This window comes from Drosophila innubila, assembly GCF_004354385.1.
Source record: "Drosophila innubila isolate TH190305 chromosome 2L unlocalized genomic scaffold, UK_Dinn_1.0 4_B_2L, whole genome shotgun sequence".
Taxonomy (NCBI): Eukaryota; Metazoa; Arthropoda; class Insecta; order Diptera; family Drosophilidae; genus Drosophila; species Drosophila innubila.
Genome location: NW_022995372.1, coordinates 26728177 through 26749717, shown reverse-complemented (window position 1 = coordinate 26749717; position 21541 = coordinate 26728177). Strand labels below are relative to the sequence as shown.

Genomic DNA, 21541 nt, shown 5'->3' with positions numbered 1-21541 from the left:
TTTTAATTTTTTTTTATTTATTTATTACTTTATGCTTTTAATTCGTTTTAAAAAAATACGTACGTATGCTACTGCAAAAAATTTGATGGTAATTTTATGCAATTTTATTTGAACTACTTTTACTCTCTCGCTTCTTCTTTTCTTTTTCTCTCCCTCCCGATTAACTCATAAAGTCCAATTCTATTAGCGGCTCAATTCTATTGGTATTACTTGGACCAAATCAAAAACAACATTTGGACGATGTTATTATTTTTGCCGAGTTTCCCAAAGCGAGCTACGGGTTAAAAAGTAAAACATTAACAGCATTAAATACTATTTCAAATTTCAAAAATAAGGGATCCCACAAAAAAAACCTCTACACGAAGTAAAAGTCTAGTGACGAAAGCATATCCAAGCCCCCAAATTTCTGATATCCAATTTTGTAACGGAAAAAATATAGTTTAAAATTAAAAATTTTAAATCATTATATAAATTAATAAAAAAAAACACGAAATAATAAATACTAAATAATAAAATGCCGAATGTCAAATTTTTTTTTATTATTTTTTTGTGGGATATCAAAAATTTTTGCAACTGCAACTCTCAATAATGGAGACAGATAATAAAATGTGTAAGTTTATTTGTTGATTTTCTTTAACAAAATTTAACTGATTTAACTTTAACAAAAATAGTTTTCTTTAATAATAAAGAGAACAAGGGGCTCCGCCCCCTTCTCGCTTTGCTCGCGGCTTGGTTGCGGCTACAATCGAGCACGCTCGACAGTAGGATACCCTGAGCCCAGGTACTCTTTTATAAAAGTTGATTTTCGACCAATTGTATGGGAGCTATATTATATATGGAAACGATTTTAACCAAATCTGGTCAGAATGTACAAAACCAACATAAATGCATATTCGATCAGTTATTCAGTTATCTCGAAAAACAAAAAACTTTTTTAAGCTAAGACTTGATTTTCACCCAATCGGTCCTATGACAGATATTTTGATATAGTGAACCGACTTAAACGAACTTCAGTCAGGAAGTACAAATATAAATTAAATGCATATTTTATCCTGATCAAGAATATATATACTTTGGGGGGTCTACCACGCCCCTTCTTCCTGTTACATACTTTCTGCCAAATACATTATACCCTTTTTGCCCATTTTCATGGGCTCAGGGAATAAAAACAATAAATAAATTTCATATATAACAAGTTTTGGTCAATTAAACTAGTTTAAGTCCGAATTGTCAAAAAGAAAACTAAATTATGTGCAAAACTGGCTTTTTCTGCAACACAACACAAAATTTTCTGGCAACACTGGTTATATTTGTCGCGCAAAATCTGTCTGATACATATGCTGATATGCCACTTTATTGCTGCTGTTATCTTTGAACTCTTAGTAATATGTATACATACACTTAATCGGTAATATCTTGCCGATCGAATTTTTACAGATAAGTGTGATATACCAAAAAACGAGGAATTTTATTGACTATAACCTATAAAGATGATAAAGATGGCATGTGTCAATTTCACTAAAATGTAAGCTAAAAAACCTTATTTTACCTGTAAAATGTTACCTGAGTACTTTAAGAAAAAAGTTTAAAGGTTTAAAGCCCTCAAAATCACTTTTCTAATGATATGTAGGATATATCTGTAGCTTCTATGGTTTGGAAACTATTAAACTTTACCGGGACCTAGCGTTTTCCCACTAAACTAGCGGTTTTTCTGTTAAATTAATAAATTTTTTAATACTGGAATTTTTCAAGAGAAAAATAATTATTTAAAAAAGTAGGTGAATATTCACGTCTACAGTAAATTACTTTGAAGTTCTTCAATTCTGTCACAGCTATTTTTTGTATCAATTGTACTTTTAGTTGAAATTATTCAGTTGACATTTAAAATTCTTGAAAATTCAAACTTACAGTAAATTATTACAGGCACTGGCTTATGTACCAGCACCAGCAAATATTTCTTTTTTTTTTTATTTCCCTTCCAGTATAATTTTAATTGATTTTAATTTAATTGAAAAAATATTTAATCAGTATTCCCAGCCCTGGTCTGTAGGGACAAAGGGATCTCAGAGACTGTAAGAGGTAGAGTTACCAAATTTGGCACACAGATTTCTGTATACCCCACGCAGATCATGCTTAGTTCAAATTTAAGACACGCCCCTCTCCGCCCACGCAAGTTGCGATAAGTCACCACACCCACCTTTTTTTGTGGTTGTGGTTTTTAACGTTTTCTATTAGTATTATGTGTTATTCCACTGAATCGAATCAAGATCAGACGAATCAAGTAGAATCGAATCAAGTAGAACGGCATTAAGGGCGATTTATTGTTTTCAAAATAATACAATTAATTTCATTAAAGTACTTTTATATATATTGAAATAAGTAACGGATATCCTATGGTCGGATTCTCGACTATAACCTTTCCCATTAGTTTTTTAATTGCTCTGAATTAGCTGATAAGCAAAATATATACTCTATAATACCCTAGGGGGTAATAAATATGTTTTTAAATTACAAAAAAAATGTTGAATTTCGAAATTAAGCACACCCCGCACTCACATTTAGTTGAGACACAAGCCATTTGTCCCTTTTTTTGTCTACTCTTATACTTGAAGTATGCTGAAATGACGGATAGATGGCGCTTTTGTTTGATTTAATTTAATTTTTACTTTAGCGTTGCCAGACCACCGCTCTCCATTTCTCTGCCTTTCTCAGGACGCCAACGAAGCGAAACGACGCACGTTTTGATCTCAACTTAAAACTGTTAGTAAATGTTATTAAAGCTAGCACACTTGTGTTTTTATTGGAACTAAGGTAGCCAGATGTAACAGCTAAAAAATACGTGTGAAGAGAATAGAAAATAAATTCTTTAGCTCCATAAGCAAATGTCATTCTGAATAATCAAAATCTAACCTATATCTAATTCCCGATATTCTCCTGTTGCGCCGGATTTGGTTTCGTTTGAACAAAGCCCAATTTCCGTTAGACCTAGAGCTTTCATTTAACTAAACTGCCGCTTCACTCTCTTTAACTTTGGACTCGTGCTCAAACTCTCTTTTATTGTTGCTCTGCGTCATGTATTCGAACTTCGTATTCAGCAGGACATGAGCTTCGGCAATTGACTTCGTGATTGTGCCCGTTTACGTCGTGTGCTGTCGTCCTGTCACAATGTCGCGCTGTCGTATCGCGTAAGCTTCGTGCTTCGTGCCTCGTGGCCAGTCGAAGCTCAACGAAGCGGCTGTTGTGTGTTTTAGCATTAGTTGAAGCTCAGCCGTCGGAGTGTTTTGAACGTGTGAAGAAATGCTGACGCTTGTTTCGGTCACAATTCGCGTTACCTCGTAATCGGAATTCAACGACGACGACACTGTAATCGTTGAAGATCCAATCCAAACTGAAAATCAGCAATAAATTCGGTACACGATTTATGAGCAATGCAAATGTTAAATGGCATTAGCAAATTTCTAATCACAAAGTTTTTTCGCGTGTGAAGTCCTAATGATTAAAGTTTGATGGTTGATGGTTGAAGGTTGACGGTTAAAGGGGAAATGTTATTTGCGTGTTTGCTTTGCTTCACCTTCGACTCTGTCGCGAAACGTCAAACGGTGTTGAGAGTTTCAAAACAAAAGGAAAATTAAGCATACGCCACCAGTCACAGAAAGAGCTCAACAAGGTGTTGCCTCGCCTCCTCTCGTACTCTTCCCCATTGCCACTGGTCACTTTAATTGCTCTGCTCTCCTTTTTTTGGCATACATTTAACGTGTAAACAACAACAGCATAAACAACAACAACAACTATTGCAAGTGCTTTTGGTGTCTTTCAGTGTTTGTGTCAGTGTCTGTGTGTGTGTGTTGCCCCCTAATAATTCGGAGTTAAAAGAGGAAGTTCCGGCTTACCCAGTTGGTCACGTGGCCAAAAGTTTTGGGCCATGTATTGCGGGTGGTCTTACCATTGGCATTGTGCGTGACACTGTCCAGAAACAACATCACAACAACACCACAACAACAACTTTGGAATATCACTTCGAAGAGCAAAACTCAATTTGTTGGCCAGGTGAGCTTTCTAGTTTCTAAAAAAAAATCAAGTTAAGGAAGGTAACATCTGCTTTAAACTGGCAACTCAAACTTGCTGTAACTGTGAATTTTGTGGTTTTAAGCTCTTGTCTCGCTGCGCCAGTTTTTCACTTTCCGCATTTCCCACTTACCCCTGTGTTGTGCCCAAGTTCCGTTTGGTTCCTACTTTTCCTTTTCCCCTTTCTTCGCTCCCCTCATCACTTTACACCCGCCGTTTGCCATCTCGTGTCGATTGCCGTAACTTAAAATGCGCCAACTGACTGCCAAAAGTTGGCAAAACTTTCGCCTAAAGTTTATTTTCTTGTTTTATTATTTTTTTGAGCTCAGAGTTGCCTCCTTTTGTCCCCCTCTGTCCCCACTATCATTGTCCTGCAAGAGGAAGAGGCAGCCAATATAGCAGAATTTTGCTTAAATTCCAACAGTTTTCAATATACCCTATAATTCAACTTCATTGGTCTTCGATAATATTTAAAAAAAAATCAGAAAAATAAATAGAAATGTCTATAATTAATTAGATTATAAACTAAATTCTATAAAGTAAATTGAAATGAGAGTTAATTAATACCAAAATTAAAATTAGAATAATAAAAAAAAAATTACTGAATAAAGTTCAGGCAAACTTAAATACAATTTTAAATTAAAGTATACAATTAATTTAATGTTGTTTTACTCTATTTTGGCTAATATTGCTAGTCGTAATTCTGATTAGTATTAAAACAACATTTTGAATAATTAAATTAATGCTTACTCTAATTATATTTTAGTATTTAAAAATATTATGTCCATTAAATGTGTTTGTGTGTAACCTTGTGTTTTTGAATATTAATGCATTCTGTTGCAAACTCCATTAAAAATGTCAGCTGCCTTTTTTTGTTTATAAGGTATTCCAGGCAAATGGAAACAATCTTAAGGATCTCTGAATAAGTTCGCTGCGTTGTTTATTAAATTTGTATGTAGCTTCTTTTCATTAAACGAAGGGCATCTGTGCTCTTCTTCTGTCAAGACCTGATTTTCTTTAGGATGCTGAGCCACTTTTCGCATAGTTGAAGTTTAAGTAAATAAATTAGTTAAATAAATAAAAGGCAGCTGAAAACTGGCAAAAAAGGCTGCCTGACGATTAAAATATGCAAATGAGGGGCAACAAGCGAATGGCAACCAAACAGCAGTTAGACTTACACACAAATGACCAAACCAACCTACACCAATTACCAATTGGCCATGGCACGCACGAGCAGGCCAAAAATGTGTGGAAGTTGAAAGGGAGGCTGCAGATACAGTTGGAAAATTCGTATGCTGCATTTTTGATAAGCTGCTTTTGACGGCAAATGTCCACAAAATTTTGACATTTCCTGCACGCTTCACCTAACAGCACCACGATTAAAGCTTAGTGTCCCCGTGGTGGAGGGAGGCTGGTTGATGGCAGGAGATGGGGGCGTATGCGTGATGTGTGCCAAACAATTGTTGAAATTTATAGCGAAAAGCCAATTACGTCAGGCAAGAGATACAAAATACAGCTGAGGGCTTTAAATGTCTGCCCCAAAAAAGGGTTGCCGATGGGGTTAGTTTACAAGACCCACAGATAAATATATAGTATATCAGTCTATATGTGTACATATATTTGATACAGTCGTTGGCTTATCAAAGTGCTGAGCAAACCCAAAAACCAATTTGCGTGCGTATGAACTTCAGAAGGGCATTAAGCAAAACGCATAAACAAAAGTTACGTATACGCAGCGTTAACCGTTGACGGGTTAATGTGATTTTAATGTACTTTTTAGCCCCAACTGAAATACATTACATGTGTGTGTTTGTGTGTGTGTGTGTAATTTGGGGTAGAGGTAAAATTGTCAAAGTTGTATGCAATTTAACTTTTATGCACAAACAAATTTAATAGAGAATTCCATTCATTCTCATTTTTCTTGCTGCTGTTACATTTTCTTTTTCAATTTAATAAGCAAGCATTTCTTTATGTGACACAGTTTGGAATTGTATGAAAAAATTGTATAAACTGTATAATTGTATAAATTGAACGTTTTTAAACATTTGCAACTCTTTTTTATAAGGTTATAAAATAATATGAAAATATAGAAAAGTTGAATTAAATTTGTTTTATCGTATGTATATTTTTTTTGTAACTTTAAATCAAAGCCATTTTATTTACCGATTTTTTAAGCAACTCAAACTTTTTTGTTATTTTGAAACATTATCAATAAAGTCTCTGTTGAAATTGAATTGAAAATGATATTAGGAAAATCATATTTTTATGTGGTACTTCATACTTGGGTAATGTGAAAGAAATTAAATTTGTATTTACCTGGCAATAACAAAAGCGGCCACAAATATAATCAAAATGATCTCCGCTTGACAGAACAAAAAGCAAACCAAACCGATGTAGGGGGCGTATATTTCATTTGGAGGGCGTCCTTTGCGTGTGGTTGCCACAACAATGGTGGAAAAATGTTCCACGCTTTTGAAATCAATCTTCCTAATGACAGACAGCCACCAACAGGCACCACAAGCAGCAACAACAAGAATAAAGCAGCAACAGTAACGTGGGTAAAAAGCGACTTCTAGACACGTGCGTTTTGCGTTTTTACGCTCAAGTATCTGGCACTTGTAACGGTAATCGATCTGAACAACAGCAACACCTACAACAACAACAATAACAGGTAGCATGAGTTGGCGAAAATGAAAAAAATGCTAGCAAACAGAATCAACAATCTGAGTCTCGAGTGGTGCACATTTCCGCCATTGCAATTTTCATGATTTCAAGTTGGCTGAAAAATTTGTTACTAACAATTTCACTTTCATTTGAAATTGATAAATTTTTTAATAAATATGTGCAGTAATTTAAATAAGCCTTATTTCATGTTTCAAGGCTGATATAAATAATTAAACACAAAGTGCTCATCATAAACTCAATAAAAATATATAAAAAAAAGTTTATTATTTATTATTGCTTATAATTTATTAAAGTCCCGTCAAGCAATTCACGCACCTTCTTAAGCTTAAATGTCATTGAAATAACAATTTAGATTTAGAAAATTAAATTGAGAGCTTCAAAAATATAAATTTAATAAAATTACATTCGAAGATATATATAAGGATTAATTTTCGACTAAATAGTTTCTTTTTTTCATTTCTTATACCGTTGCAGATTATTTAAAATGCAAGTTAAATATATTTTAAATCAAACAACTTAAATATTTTTAATGAATTGCTAAATTATTTCTATACAAGTAACTAAATACATTTCAAATTCATCACCAATTAATTAAAGTTTAATTCATATTTTAATAATAATGTTGTTTTTTATGTTTCCTACACTTAAAATTATATAAAAAATATTTAAATAGGCTTATTTCATGTAATGAAATATTAAGCAGTTTTGTTTCTGCACAACGTTTATAAATACCATTTGAAAAATTCAATATTTTTTTCTATCTATATTCTAAAGTAGGGAAATAAAATTAGTTCTTATCATTGAATTTTTAATTTTTAAGTTTTACACTTTAGATTAATGAATGTATTGTGGTAGTATTATCAATTAACAACTTCATGCTCTGTTATAAATATATAGTAATTCTTTGCGATTCTCTTTTACTTTTTGGTGCATTTTCAATAATGAGTCTGTTATATTAACAAAATGGAACAATATTTTTGGGAAAGAATGAGGGAATAAATTTGTATTTATAAACTCTGTTAATGACGCTGGTTCCTGAACTGGAAGTGAGTTGAGAATTGAAGCTGCACACGACGTTGAGTTGTCCTTGGGGCCAAAGTAGAACTCATTTCATCTCTTGGCTTATCAGCAAGTTTGATGGATTTTTATCCCTTTGGCCTGTCGCTTGGTTTTGGTCTTTCTGCCTGCTTATGTATTTTTATTATTATGCCTTCCCTTTTCACAAAAACACACACACACACAGTATCTCTTTCTGGCTGAGTGTATGCTTTGTGTTTGTTTTTGGTGCTTTGGTGCATTTGTATTTATTGTTGTTGTATTTTTATGATGGCAACAGACACACGCCGTTTATTTATTGTGTTTTTTGTACTCGTATTTTCTTTTTGGCTTTTCTCTTCCCACTCTCCGTTACTCTTTCTCCTCACTTTGGCATTTATTTATTTTCGTTTCCTGTTTTCACCGTTGCGTTGTCGGCGCATTTATAAATATAAATGAGTTCTCCTCGATGAAGGTTAAATTGAAATTTACTTTGTGCCTGTTTCCTTTTTAAAGATCGGACGCAGCCTTTCAATTTATATTTGTGTGCATGATAAAAACCTGCTCAAAACTTTTAGACCTCTGCATTTCCCTTCTTCATGACTTTGGTTTGCACGCCTTTCCTTCAATCTCTCAATCCCCCATTTCACATTCTGTGTGGTTTCATTTTAATTTTGATAAGCAAATGCGGGACATCCTTTTTTTGACGTCTGCCCGACTGTCCTGAGTGTGAAAAGTTTGTTCGCCTGACTGCCTTTTGTCTGGCCTTATCATTTGTCAAAAAAAGAGAAAAATAAAATGGAAAAGGAATTCTTCAAATTGAATATTTGCATAAGTTTATTGAAACAGGCAGCCCAATTGGGAAACTCCACATTAAAAGCCTACCCATGAACTCCTCTTCTTTTTTTGTGGCTTCTGGTTGATTTTCTGTATTTGATACTGAATTTCAAATCCTTTGCTGACAATCAAATTGAGATTGATTTCTTGGCTTTGAGCAGATACTTTTTGTCTGATTGGATTCATGAATTAGCGATTGCGTTAAAACTAATTTTTACCCATAAAGAAATTGTATTTTATACAATGGTAATAAACTTAATTATCAATTATAAATGTGGTATGTGTATTGCTTGTAATTAATATATTGTTAGAGACAACCTTATTTCTAATTTTAGAATAAATATCAAATTTTGTTTAATAATGTATGGGAATATTCTGAGAAGGCTAACCAGGATAAAGAACTAAAAATTTGGTCAAACAATAATTATTGAAGAAATTATCTTACAATATGATAAATACACTACAAAGATCCATTATGCAGTAATAATAAACTAAACAATGTTTATCCGCATTTTTGATAATTTAATAAAAAGTTACAAATCACAAATTTATAAAAACTAACCATACCATAAAATGCCACGATAATTTTTTTCCCCAAATTTTCTCGATGCATGTCAAAGAACATTTCAATTTATATTCGCGTGCAATAGTTTATATTTTTTGCTCATATATTGGAATCCTTAATAAACCTTGTTTTAAAGGTGTAGTTAAATTGTTGAAATTTAAAATCATGAAATTTTCGCTTTCGTCATCCAACAAATGCCAATATGCAAAACGGTTTGTGGTATTACCTTAATGAATATTGTTACAAATACTCATAGTTTTATCCACCGATAGCTCAACTGACATATGTCGTTTATCGAGATAATAACTTAAGTTGATACGAAAATTGGCTGAATATTAAAAACGATTTCATTCCATTTTCGCCAACCACAAACACATGTAAGAGCAATAAATGGTATGAGTATGAGTACAATATTGTGTGTTTATACATACATCTGTGACGGGAAATAAATTTCCGAAAAGTGAGGGGGGGGGGGGGTATAAAGTCCACGGCTTAAGCACTGGCCATAAGTCAAGCAATGCGATTCGCCACGACTCCAGAGAACGGAAGCATAAATCTCATCGACACTAAAAATCAGATATGCGTTATAAGCTTGACCAGCAGTGGTAAGTTCTGAAATATGGTGGTAGGAGGGGGTAGTATCGGGAGTGGGGAGGTAATGCCATTTATATGTCGCCATTAATGTCGTGTTATGAAAATAATTTTCTTAAATTCGCATATTAAACGTTTTGGCCATTAATAATGGACATAGGGAACGAGCAGCACGATAACAGAGACGGGTGAAAATACTCAGTGGAGGGCGGGTTGTGTCTTGGCCACAATAAAGGCAAAAAGAGGAATGAGTGGAAAAGCAGTGAAAATAACAAACATGAAAATGCTGTGCATGTTCCAAATGATCGCTTCAATAACCACAAAAACCATAAGAAACAGCCAGAAAGAGAAACAGAATGAGCGAGAGAGAGTGAGCGAAAGCAAGAGAGGGATAATGAAGTGAATGAATAAATGAATAACGCTCGGAATGACGAACCAACGAACCAACTGGCGGCTGCCATGATGGACTGCTCTGAAGAACGTGGTTGCTGGCTGGACCTTGTGCCGCTTTTGCACATGATAAAAATTTATTTAGACCAAATAGAAAAGAATGAGACTAGCGGGAATAATAAACTACAACAAGCCACAGAGTAGAGCTCAGTTCAGCTGTGTTAAGTTTCGGTCCGGATTCTCATTGGGGTGGGTTTCAGGAAGTGCCTAGGCAGCTATTGACGGCCCATTGTCTAGAGTGGCTCACTCACACACTCACACACACTTACATGCATACTATATAGAAATACATTGACACATACACGAACTTGCTTATATGGGCATACCATATGAGTGCACGTCAGGAACTATTTCTCGACGGCTGCCTTCATGGAATAAAATGTGTCTATCAAATGTTGTCAATTTCATTTTGTCTCGTTCCTTTTCACCAGGATAAGAGTATAGTATTTTGTTAAGCATAGAGAACTTTTGATGTACTATTTTTGGTTAGCTACAGTAACCCTTAAATAAAAATAAATTAATGTATGTATATCACATATAAAAAATATTTTAAATTGGATATTATATCCAAGAGTTACATAGAAGCTAGTCCTTCCAGTCGAATCTTTTAATATACATAAATTGGTTATTTTTTTAATTAAAAACAAAAAATGTATTAAAATAATCTTAAATGATTATAAAAATAAGAAAAAAATTAAAATGCATACATCAAATAATATATATTTGATAACTACAATATATATATATTAATGTCATTTATATTCTAATTTAAAAAAATATATTATATCCTGCATTCAACAAGGAGTTAAAGAAAATGAGATCTTCATTCACATTCTTTTTTGTATTCGGAAGGAAACCAATATAGGGTCTTAGACGTATTATTATTCCTGTTAGCATATGAAATATTTGTAATTTCAAAAAATATTGTTTGTAGTTGAATGCTTAATGAAATTAATTTGCTATTTATTTGATCATTTTTGAATTGTCAACTTTTTTGTGTAATTTTTATTATTCTCGATTTTATCCTACACTTCAAGTAATTTTTTATTCTTTTTTATCTTTAAGTGTATCTGGTCTCCATCTATAATAAATGTCTTAGTTAGTTTGCATTGCTGTTGCTGGACGTGGTCCCCTTTTCCTGTTGCTGTTTGAATGTTTGTCTATCGGTTGCTGGGTCGGTCTCTCGACCGGCCGACGTTTCCGTTTCCGGCGCCTGTACGCCATGTTGATTTTGCCTTCTGTCTTTGTTGTTCTATTTGTTTTGTGCTGGCGTGTATGTGTGTCCGTATGTATTTATGTGTTTGTTCTCTGGGTTAATGTGCGCACTCGACTGTGCGCAAATTGCTCAAGTGTAGTTGAAGTTGTCCATTCAGTTTCATCCTCATATTGTGCGATATTTAAAAAAGAGCATCTAAACAAATTTTTTATAATTGCCGCCTGGACCATTAGTTTTATCATCATCATCATTATCGTTATCATTGTTGGAAAATATTATCAGCTGTTACATTATTATTGCTCCCACATTGGCACCTTCCTTTGTTCGCCCTTCGTCTTTTGCCTGGCTTATCTGATGGCCATTTGGTCGCTTATTGCAATGTCTTACACTCTTATCATTATTCCCATTCCCACATCCATTCCCTTTCCAACCCATACCATCCCCAATCTATTTAATTCCGGTGACGACACTCGGCGGGCGCGTTGACAAAATGACAATGGAAACAAAAGTGAACAAAAATTTTTAAAGTAAATATTGGAAGCCTTACTTCAAATACTCTACGAAGTAAATTTAATATGATAAGAAGAAGGTGTATACTTGTAGAAAAGGCGCAGAAGACCGGAATGAAATATCAGTTATTGACAGACACATAAAAAAAATTAGAACAGAGTTTCACATTCATTAATTGCTCAAGCAAGACAATATTTTATTATTCTATTTTTTCAGATGTACACGTATGTCGATGAGTATATCCTGAAAGTTAAATTTTAGATGTGTGTACAGTTTGTGTACAGTTTATCTGAAATTAATTTTATAAATAGCATAAAAAAAATTACGTGACTGTAATTTGCGTTTTCCATATAAAATACTTAGAAAGTGAAGAGCTTTAAGATTCAGCTAGAAAGTAACAATCTTGTCAGACATATTGTAGTACTCGTTGTGTGTAGAGTATGGGTAAAAAGGTCAGACCAAACTTAAAAATTGCCCAGGTTGTACTTCTATTGATTTGCCAGCGACTTTTTTGTTTTCGCTATCCTCATGCCACAGATCCCATTCAGAATTGTATCTTTTTGCCTAGACTGTGAACCTTTTGCCTTTTGCGAGTCGGTATCTGTTGCAACCTTCTTTGATATTACCTTTTGTGTCTATTTATTAGCGCTACCTTTCTCTTGTCAGCATTTTTTTTACCTTTCCTTTTTTCCTGTTCTTGTTTTCGTTTTGTTGTTCAAGTTACCTTCAAGTTTCTTGTCAGCTTCGTTTTGTATTTGCAAATCATTATTATTTGCATCTGAGAAATTTTTATAAATTTTCTTCTTTTCGTTGGGAATAAAAGATATATAGTATGTATGACTGGCTTTTGCCTTTTTTATGTCGTCTGTCAAATTTTGTACCGTAATTTTTATGTTAGTTATTTTCGTTGGTGGGCGACGCATCCCCTTTGAATTTCCTTAGCTTACGGCAACATTTTTATCGAACTCTGACAATCTACTGGTACTATGAGCTGGAGCGTTTGTTCGGGTTAAGGGAGGGAGTTAAGGGACTCACCGGAAATTGTAAATTTTTGTTTGTTGATGCTGCTTTATCTATATAGCTACTTGGGATAAGTTGGAATGGGTTGCGAAGGGTTGGCATGCTATTCAAAGAGCTTCTGGTGCTTGTTGCAGGTTTTATGTTACGTTGAATACCCCACCGACCCATGTGAAATATCATTGAGTTATTGTGTACACGATAGACTCCATGAGAAAAATTCGCCATGCTGATATTCAAAAGAAAACTGAATTCTAAGCAATTTGAATACAACCAACCTTCGAATTGAACTACTTGGAGTGGGAAGTTATTAATACTTGATGGTAAAAGGAAAAAACTTTGGATAGCTTTATGCTTTGACATAGGTACTGTATGCCTCCTTTTCAATTATTTGCGTTTGACAATATTAAGATAGTTAAGGTGACTAATAGTTAAACTAAGTTGAACATTTAAAACCATTGAAGCATCACTGCGGACGGCAGTCCGCGCTAGTGACGAGAGCAGCACGACAAGCAACAAATTCCCGAAAAATAGAAAATTTTCTACGAATGTCCGATCAGATCAAGTTATATACTGTTCGAAAGGACTTACAGATATATAGCTTTATGTGATTCTTGAGTCGTATTTATAAACGGGAAGTTATTTAAAATTTGTGATACATTAGTGAGAAAACAATTTAGTTGACAATTTTTATCATCATTATTTTCTCAGTCGTGTTATAAATTATAATTTATTTTAAACAGATTATGAAAATCAGAGTGTGTGTGCAGAGTAAATCTCATGTACATTATTCTTTTGGTCAATATACCCAGTCCGAATGTATTATAGTTTATTACCAAATGAGTTAAACATTTAAGACGATATGGAATATATAAATTGATAAGACTAAAAAGCTGCTGGTTTCTACAAAAAGTTTAACAAAAAGTAATAATGATACCCATAAGGCTTAAATATTTATCAGAATAGATATCAATTTTTTTCGCTGTCAAAACAATCACTTCACATACTGTATGCCCCTGGTGTATCTTTTTATATTGATTTACAATATTATACATTTATTAGAGTTGGGTGAACTATGTCTTTTTGACATAAATTTGATATAACTTCCGATGGCTTTGACACACATTTACCGGAAATTTAGATGGCGTTTTGAAAGTGTTTTCTTAACAAGTTGACAACTGCACAGTCTTACCTTAAGACGGCTAACTTGGGAATTGGCAGATGTGCATATATATGTATTTGTAGGCGTATCGACACTTAACAACTCGATAATTGCGGCTTCAATTTGACTTTAACAGAACTTTGTTCAACTTTTTAACTAGCTCCCCCGATGCCCGCTTACCATATTTTCCCGAAAAACTTTTCAACGTACTCAACTGATGGCATTTTTGTTCTTTTCCTGGTTTCCTTTCAGCTGCTGCCGAGGCAGAGAGAAATGAAAAAAATCGAAATGTGCTTCCACCATGAGGATTTCTAGTTGGAGCTGAGCTGGTGGAGCGGAGAGGGAAGTGAAGCATAAACTGGCAGCCAGACGGGCCAAAACTGCAGCGGCAACTGGCGAAATCTGCAAACCAAATCCAACTTAAGTCACATCAAATTAAAATCAACAAGCGGCGAACAAAAAATAGAGACGGGAAAATCCAACTGCAGCTTTTGGCCAAAAAGAAATTACAAAAAAAAAACAAATAAAAATATAAAAATATTCCCTATATATATATCAAAAAGTGAAAGAGAAGGAAAATGAAGTGCAATAAAAGTCAAATGGCCACGTTAACAATGTGGAAAATTTTTATGGCTCTGATTCTGCTTCTTACTGTGGCTCTCGTAATGCCGGTCACATTAGCGCACCAACACTCCATGTCCGGAGGCGGCGGAGGAGGAGGCGGAGGAGGATCTGCCGCAGGACATAACAGTGCACTGGCCATGGGAATGGGAATGGGGATGGGAATGGGGATGGGCTTAGGCACCGTTGGATCTGGACTGGGCAAAGATGCACACGGTAAGTTTGCGTCCTGCTTTTTGTTTCCTGATTATTTTAAATGGCCAACGGGGTTATGCTGGAAGGCTGCACGGCTTCTAGGCTGCTGCCTGAGGTACTCCAATAAATAAATTTAAATATTTAACTGACTCTCGACATCGCGTTTTGCCGAAAACTTTAGCACCTCGTTGTCAGCTGCGAAAATGAGGGCAACTGGCAAGTTGCAAGTAGCAAGTAGCAAGTTGCAAGTTGCAAGTCGCGAGTTTCAAGTGTTGCACGTGTTCGGTGCTTTGGGCTTTTGTCTCTCTCTCTCTCTGTTTTGGATGGGCACGTGCCCAGGCATTTATGATTTCATTTCGCTTTGTGTTTGTGAGACACTGCATATTGTTTGGGGTCCGCCTTCTTGGCTTTCCCTTTCTGTCTCACTCTGTCCCTGTCTCTCTCTCTTTCTCACACACCTGCAGCCCATGTAGTGCTTACCTAAACTCTCTATTAGTCCAAACAAACGCTTATGGAATTTTTAAAAACATGACAGCACCGGGAAAACAAGCCACGGAACCTAAACTAACACACCTGTAGTTGGGGGAATGCTTGAAGTTTTTTTTAGTGTAATACAAAGAAATTTATTTAAAGGATTCCCACTACACAGAAAATTGAAAATGAACAGGCAATATCCTGTGGCTATTGAAAAGGGAATAAAAGTATTGCGGTAATTAAAAGTAATATTTAAATTCATTGGAAAATATGGTTTAAATGCTCTCTTTTTTTACAATTGTAAGTGGCTACAGAGTACATAACAAGGTGTATTATTATCAATAGTATGAATTGAATAAATTAATGTAATGCCTAAGTGCTATTTTACGTGATGATTTCTATATCACCTGGGCAGAAATATTCTTATAAACAGTATTTTGAAGTATTTTATAAAAATGTATAGTAAGCGGATAATATAAAATAAAGTTATAATATATAGCTATAATACAGTGTATAAATTATTGATCGCAGAAAAGTTCTTTAGTTTAAATCAAACATTTCAAAGATGTGATTAGGCTAAAAGCTTGCATTATTATTTTCCTGTTTCGATTTAGCTGACACGAGTTCTTTGTATATACTTTATATTTATTTATTTAATATCGTCTTTAAAGCCGGCTTTAAATAAATGTTCAACCAATGCTTATCGTCCACTTCAGTCTGAGATTGACTGTAAAATTGCTTTTTAAACGTCGTGCAAATTGTTTCGCTGACAAACTCAGAATCTCCGACGTTCTGAAAGTAGCTAAACAGCAAAAAGCAAGTTGATTGAAAAGTTGTTGCTCAACTAGCAAATGCAGCTCTCAGTTTGATGTTGGCTAACTCTGTTTATCGCTGGTTAGCTATAGAAGGTGGCCCATTGCTCCCTTGGCTCTAAGCTCTGCAACTCTCTCCCTCCCTCAGGTAACTTTTGGCCAAAACACTTTTCACGTTTTTTTTGTGGGAGGGAAGGGAAGAGATGGCTACGAGCTATTTGACAAAGTGCCAAAAATTACTATGGCATATCACACTGCACACACACACACACACACACACACACACACACACACACACACACACACACACACACACACACACACACACACACACACACACACACACACACACACACACACACACACACACACACACACACACACTCACACACACATATATGCAAGTGGGCAACTGCGTAAATCATTTCCACTTTATGCGCCCTGTAAGCCAGACAATGTCAACAAACTGCAAAGACAGAAGATAGAGAGTGGCAGGAGGGGAGGCAACAGCAAGAGACAAGCATTATAACGCATTAAAAAGTAGCTAAGAGTTGCAGAGAGAGAGAGGGAGAGAGGGAGAGACAGAGAGAGAGAGAGTTGAGGACAATCTCTTGCCAGCCAAAAACCCTGGCCGTTTAGAAAAGTGTCAAGCATTTTATCACACGAAGCAAAGTCCACAACAGCGAGAGATGAAGCAGACTTAGGCCATAATAAATCTCGAAGAGGCACAAACTCATGCAATAAGAGAGAGAGAGAGAGAGAGAGAGTGTGCTAGAGAGAGGGAGAGCCAGCAAGTGCTGTAATGCATTGCAGCTAAGCAGGCGCCTAAAAGTATGCAACGAAAAGTAAACATCGACTGACTAACGGACTAACTGACTGACTGACTGAATGGCTGACTGACAGTTGGCCATTTGGTAAGTTTGTTCGTACAACCGAAAAACTTGTCAACATGTTGAGTGCAGCAGTTGCCGCCTCCGGGAGACGTCACCGCAGTTGCCCGCACACAAACTTTGTGGCAACAAAAAAAAAAAAGAGAAAAAAAGAAACTGTCGCGTGTTTGTTATTTGCGGGTTGATTTTGCTTATTTTGTTGTATTTGTATTCTAGCTAAGCGCACAGGTGCACAGTTCCTGAGAGAGTTGAAGGGCGTGTAGTGAGTGGATTTTGGGATTTGCAGCATATAAACAAAGTACGCTTTAGCACTCGGGGACTTGCTAATTGCATTTGAGACAGTGCCGCGATTAAGTTACGGGCTTCTCAGAATTTTCCGCATTGCGTAAATAGAAATAATACCTCAAGCACATTTCTTCTACCAGTTCACTGACCTCTATAAGGTTAAAACTATTAATCTCTCAGCATCTCTCCCAGGCTTGATGAATTTTTTATTAAATTTTTAACTACCTTTGAGTTAGATTGACAGGCATCAGTCAGTTGATTAAGTCGCCCACCTGCGGCTCTAATTAATTAAGAGTGAAGTGATATTTTTAAAGCAGGTGGATAAAGGTTGCCAAAGTCTTCTTATTCCTAGAGAGAAAACATCTGCGGATATTCGGAAAACGCTTAAGGGTAACATGCGATTTTAGAGAGCTGTAATTTTAGCAAAGAGTCAGTTGTTGAGTGTTGATGAGATGCAGATACTCTTTCCGAAAGATAATTGTAACTTATTCATTCAATTAATACAAATTGCATACTACTTTTTAGACGGTTTTGTGTTAGGCTTTATGCAAATTATTATTTTTTTTTTTTAATATATTTGTATTACTTACTTTGTTTCTTAATTAACATGAAGATATCCCTATTAAAAAATAAATTACAAAATAAGTAATTATTCATTAAATGCATCGAAATTGAATAATTATTTCAATACTATTGTAGACATCTGAGTTGGAGTCTAGAACTTTATCAAAATTAGTCTTGATTGACTTGTAGATTCTCTTCTTAAAGGACTTCAAGACTAAATTATTAAAGATGGTTTATTTTTTTTAAGCTGTAGAGTACGTCCAAGTCTAATATATTTGTGTAAAAAATATAAAAAATTATTGTTTCTGTAAGATAAGTGCAGTTCACACAGTTGCACAGTTGCCTAAATTTTTCATGTTTTGATAAGTTTCTCGAATGGTTTTTTAAAATTTTAAAATACTACAGAGCATTCTTCAGTGCGTTGTTATTCAAAAATGACACTGGCGATACTTATTATGGCTAAGGCTAGCTGGCGTGTCGAGACAAAAAGCAAATTACGTCGCTTATCTGCACAATTTACGTGCCCGGGCACAAAGGACACCGCCGGCAGGTCCTATGTCCTTTCTCCTTCTACTGCTGAGTCGCTGCATTTCTTTCGCTTTTGTGCAGAGAATTTGTGAATTTCGCCGCGCAAATTTCGCCAACATAAAATGCAGCGCGTGCTTCAAATTCAAAAGGATTCAAGCCAAAAAGCTTTAAAACAAAAGCCGAAAAATTCCAAAAAGTCGCCTTCAAGTCGACAACAAGGATGCAGAATGAAGAACGTAGCAACAGAGCTCGGATTACAAAAGAGCACCACATTGCAACCGTTAGAAAGCGCAGTTTCCACGCTAAATCCATACAAAATGAAAGTTTTTTTCTTCTTCCTTGGGCATTGAAATTACGACATATATTGTGTGTTGCAATATGTGCGTGTACGTATGTGTGTGTGTGTGTGTGTGTGTATGTGTGTTGTGTCGTGTATACGTGTGTGTCGACGCCTAAAAACATGCTACACAATTCTAAAGAGCTGCCTGACTCTGCCACACGGTCTGGTACTGGCAGCTGCCTCAATGCCACAGCAACATGCTGCTATCAAGCAGTTGGAGGAGCTCAGATTGTGGCGAAGAGATGGTGGAGGCGGAGGGCGAGGGCGAGGGGAAGTGGAGGTAGCAGAAACTTCGCTAGCATTTTTGTGACTTTCATATACCATAAATTATTTCATGTTATTATTACATTACAATACATACCCCGTACAAAGTGTTAGGGTTGAGCCTGTTTAATTTGCGACAGGCAACAAGAAAATTCCAAATTTTACTTTTATTGCTTTTACGTTGACATTTTATGTGTGTGTTTTATTCACCAGTTCCGGTTCGGTTTGGTTCGGTTTGTTGGAGCGACGGCCATGAAATTTCTAAAACAACATCATCTTAGGTTACGGCTTTTGAATAGATTTATGAGAACGAGAGAACGTATCAAGAAATTACTTATTGTATTCTATCTACTTATCATATATGTTTAAGATTGCACATAATTGAAACTCATTAACAGGAATCATCATAATGCAAGAGAAGCGTTCGATTTCTGAATAAATCAAGTTGTTTATATGATTATTAAAATTGACATAATAAGTGGCAGTAAAAAATTGCACTTAATTTTATTAACGAGGCTTCTATTCAAAGTACTGTAAGTCAAGTACACGTTTTCATTTATTTATTAAAACGTCAACAATAACAAGGGAAATGTATTTGTCTATTAATTTGTTCATCTATTGTACTTTTTGGGCGAAGAATACCTAAGAGCATATTAATAACATTTTATAAAATTATATGTACAGATAAAGATTTCCAAATATCAATTTATATTTTTATTTATTTTTGTTTACCCTTCGTTGTTAATATTTAAAAGTGTTCATATTGATATAATACCCTTTAAAGATTCCTTATCGTCAATGAAACTAATCGAATTGACCATAAAATCAACCGTATCTTAGACTTATTGATACTGAGTATTAAGTATAGTCCTATGTTATTTAATTACTGTTTTTTTTTGTTGGGTGCATTAATTGCCCAACGAGTAGGTCCTTCTCTTTATAAATAAGTGTTGCCACGAGCCAATTCCTGACATGAATAATTAGCGTAGTTTCATAAAAAGCTATAGTCAATTGAGTTGCTCTTATTTTAAGTCTATTATTCAGACCCTCGTCGTTGCCTTAGCCTAAATATAAAAGCCTTCATAACAATTGAGTAGCAGGAAATGTTGTGTGGTCAGGAGGTCAACCCTTTTGTTGATGATGATGATTATTCGTGCTCGTGTTGTGTGTTTTATTTCATTCTATCTTTGCTTTTATAATTAATATTTATGACAGGCAATGGCAAATGGGAAATGGTAACAGAGGTGTATAAATTTAACCATAGAGTCAATGGACTTTACAGTGCTTACCAGTTCGAGGACCAGCTTTGTCCGGTTCCTGTGCCGTGCGGACGAGTGATTATGTAATAATTAACTGTACATTAACTATTTGTAACCATGAAATTCCAAACACACACACATAAAGCTAATAATGTGGATTCTCACGTGGTTAAAACAAAACAAAAAATTACAGTTTCTAAACGAGTATGAACGCTACAGACGAAATACTCGACTGTAAAATGCCCAGTCCCCGTATATAAAATTATAAAATGTTTGTCGAAAATCATTATTCATATACAAATATTAAATACTATATAAAAATTGATGTTAGACAACAGCGGCATTCGAACCATCGTTTTCTAAACTATTATTATCTAGATCTTAATTATCATTGATTATTATCCGATCGTCAAATTTTCAACAAACGCCTATTAAATAGAACGCATTTTATGTGCCAAATATTAAGACTGTGTCTTAAAAATGGTTGCTGTTATTCGATTATGTCTTCCAGTTAGGATGACAAAGTTTAACCAATTTGTACTAAGTACAGATATTGTCACAGTCCCAATAGCCTCACTTCTATTGGGGCACTGGGCTAAAAACACAGTAAGCATACAATAAAACATATTTGTGATTCATTTTGTGACACGATATCAAAAACAAAAGAAACTTAAATTCAAAGAAAACGAATTCCAAATATACTATCAGTCGACTCTAATCAAAAAAATATAGGTGTGAGTCAGATTAATTACAATTGAGCTTGAATGATGATAAAGTCTAAAACTTCCTTCTTAGTTTTAATAATTCCTTAATAATATTGTGTTTCGATTTGATTAGTCAAGTATAGCTCAAACTAGTCGGCCGGTGCTACAGTCGAGCATACTCGACTGTCGGAGACCCCGTACTTACTATCCAAAATCAGTCACTTCTAAAAACTAAATAATATTTAAGATTACCATAAACTCTTATATATTAAATTTGTCGCCGCTCGAATTTGCTTCCGATATAATTAAAAATTTTATCGGCACCCAGGGAACACCACGTGGAGGCCATTACACTTGTAATGGGGTCCTTTTTTCCAAAAGAAACTTTTGGGGACCTTCGAGTCGACTTGAGTTGCGTAAAAGCATATAGTATATATGCCTTAGAGTCTTATGTTTAACACTATTTAATAAC

At 35.0% G+C, this 21541-nt stretch overlaps 1 long non-coding RNA gene across 1 annotated transcript; it reads left to right on the top strand.

The window, feature by feature from the left end:
* The first annotated feature begins 3805 nt into the window (after positions 1–3805).
* On the top strand, positions 3806–14653 carry LOC117780983. The gene is made up of 2 exons (XR_004617132.1): positions 3806–4047; positions 14386–14653. It is a non-coding gene; the product is annotated as an uncharacterized LOC117780983 (long non-coding RNA).
* Positions 14654–21541: the final 6888 nt, after the last annotated feature.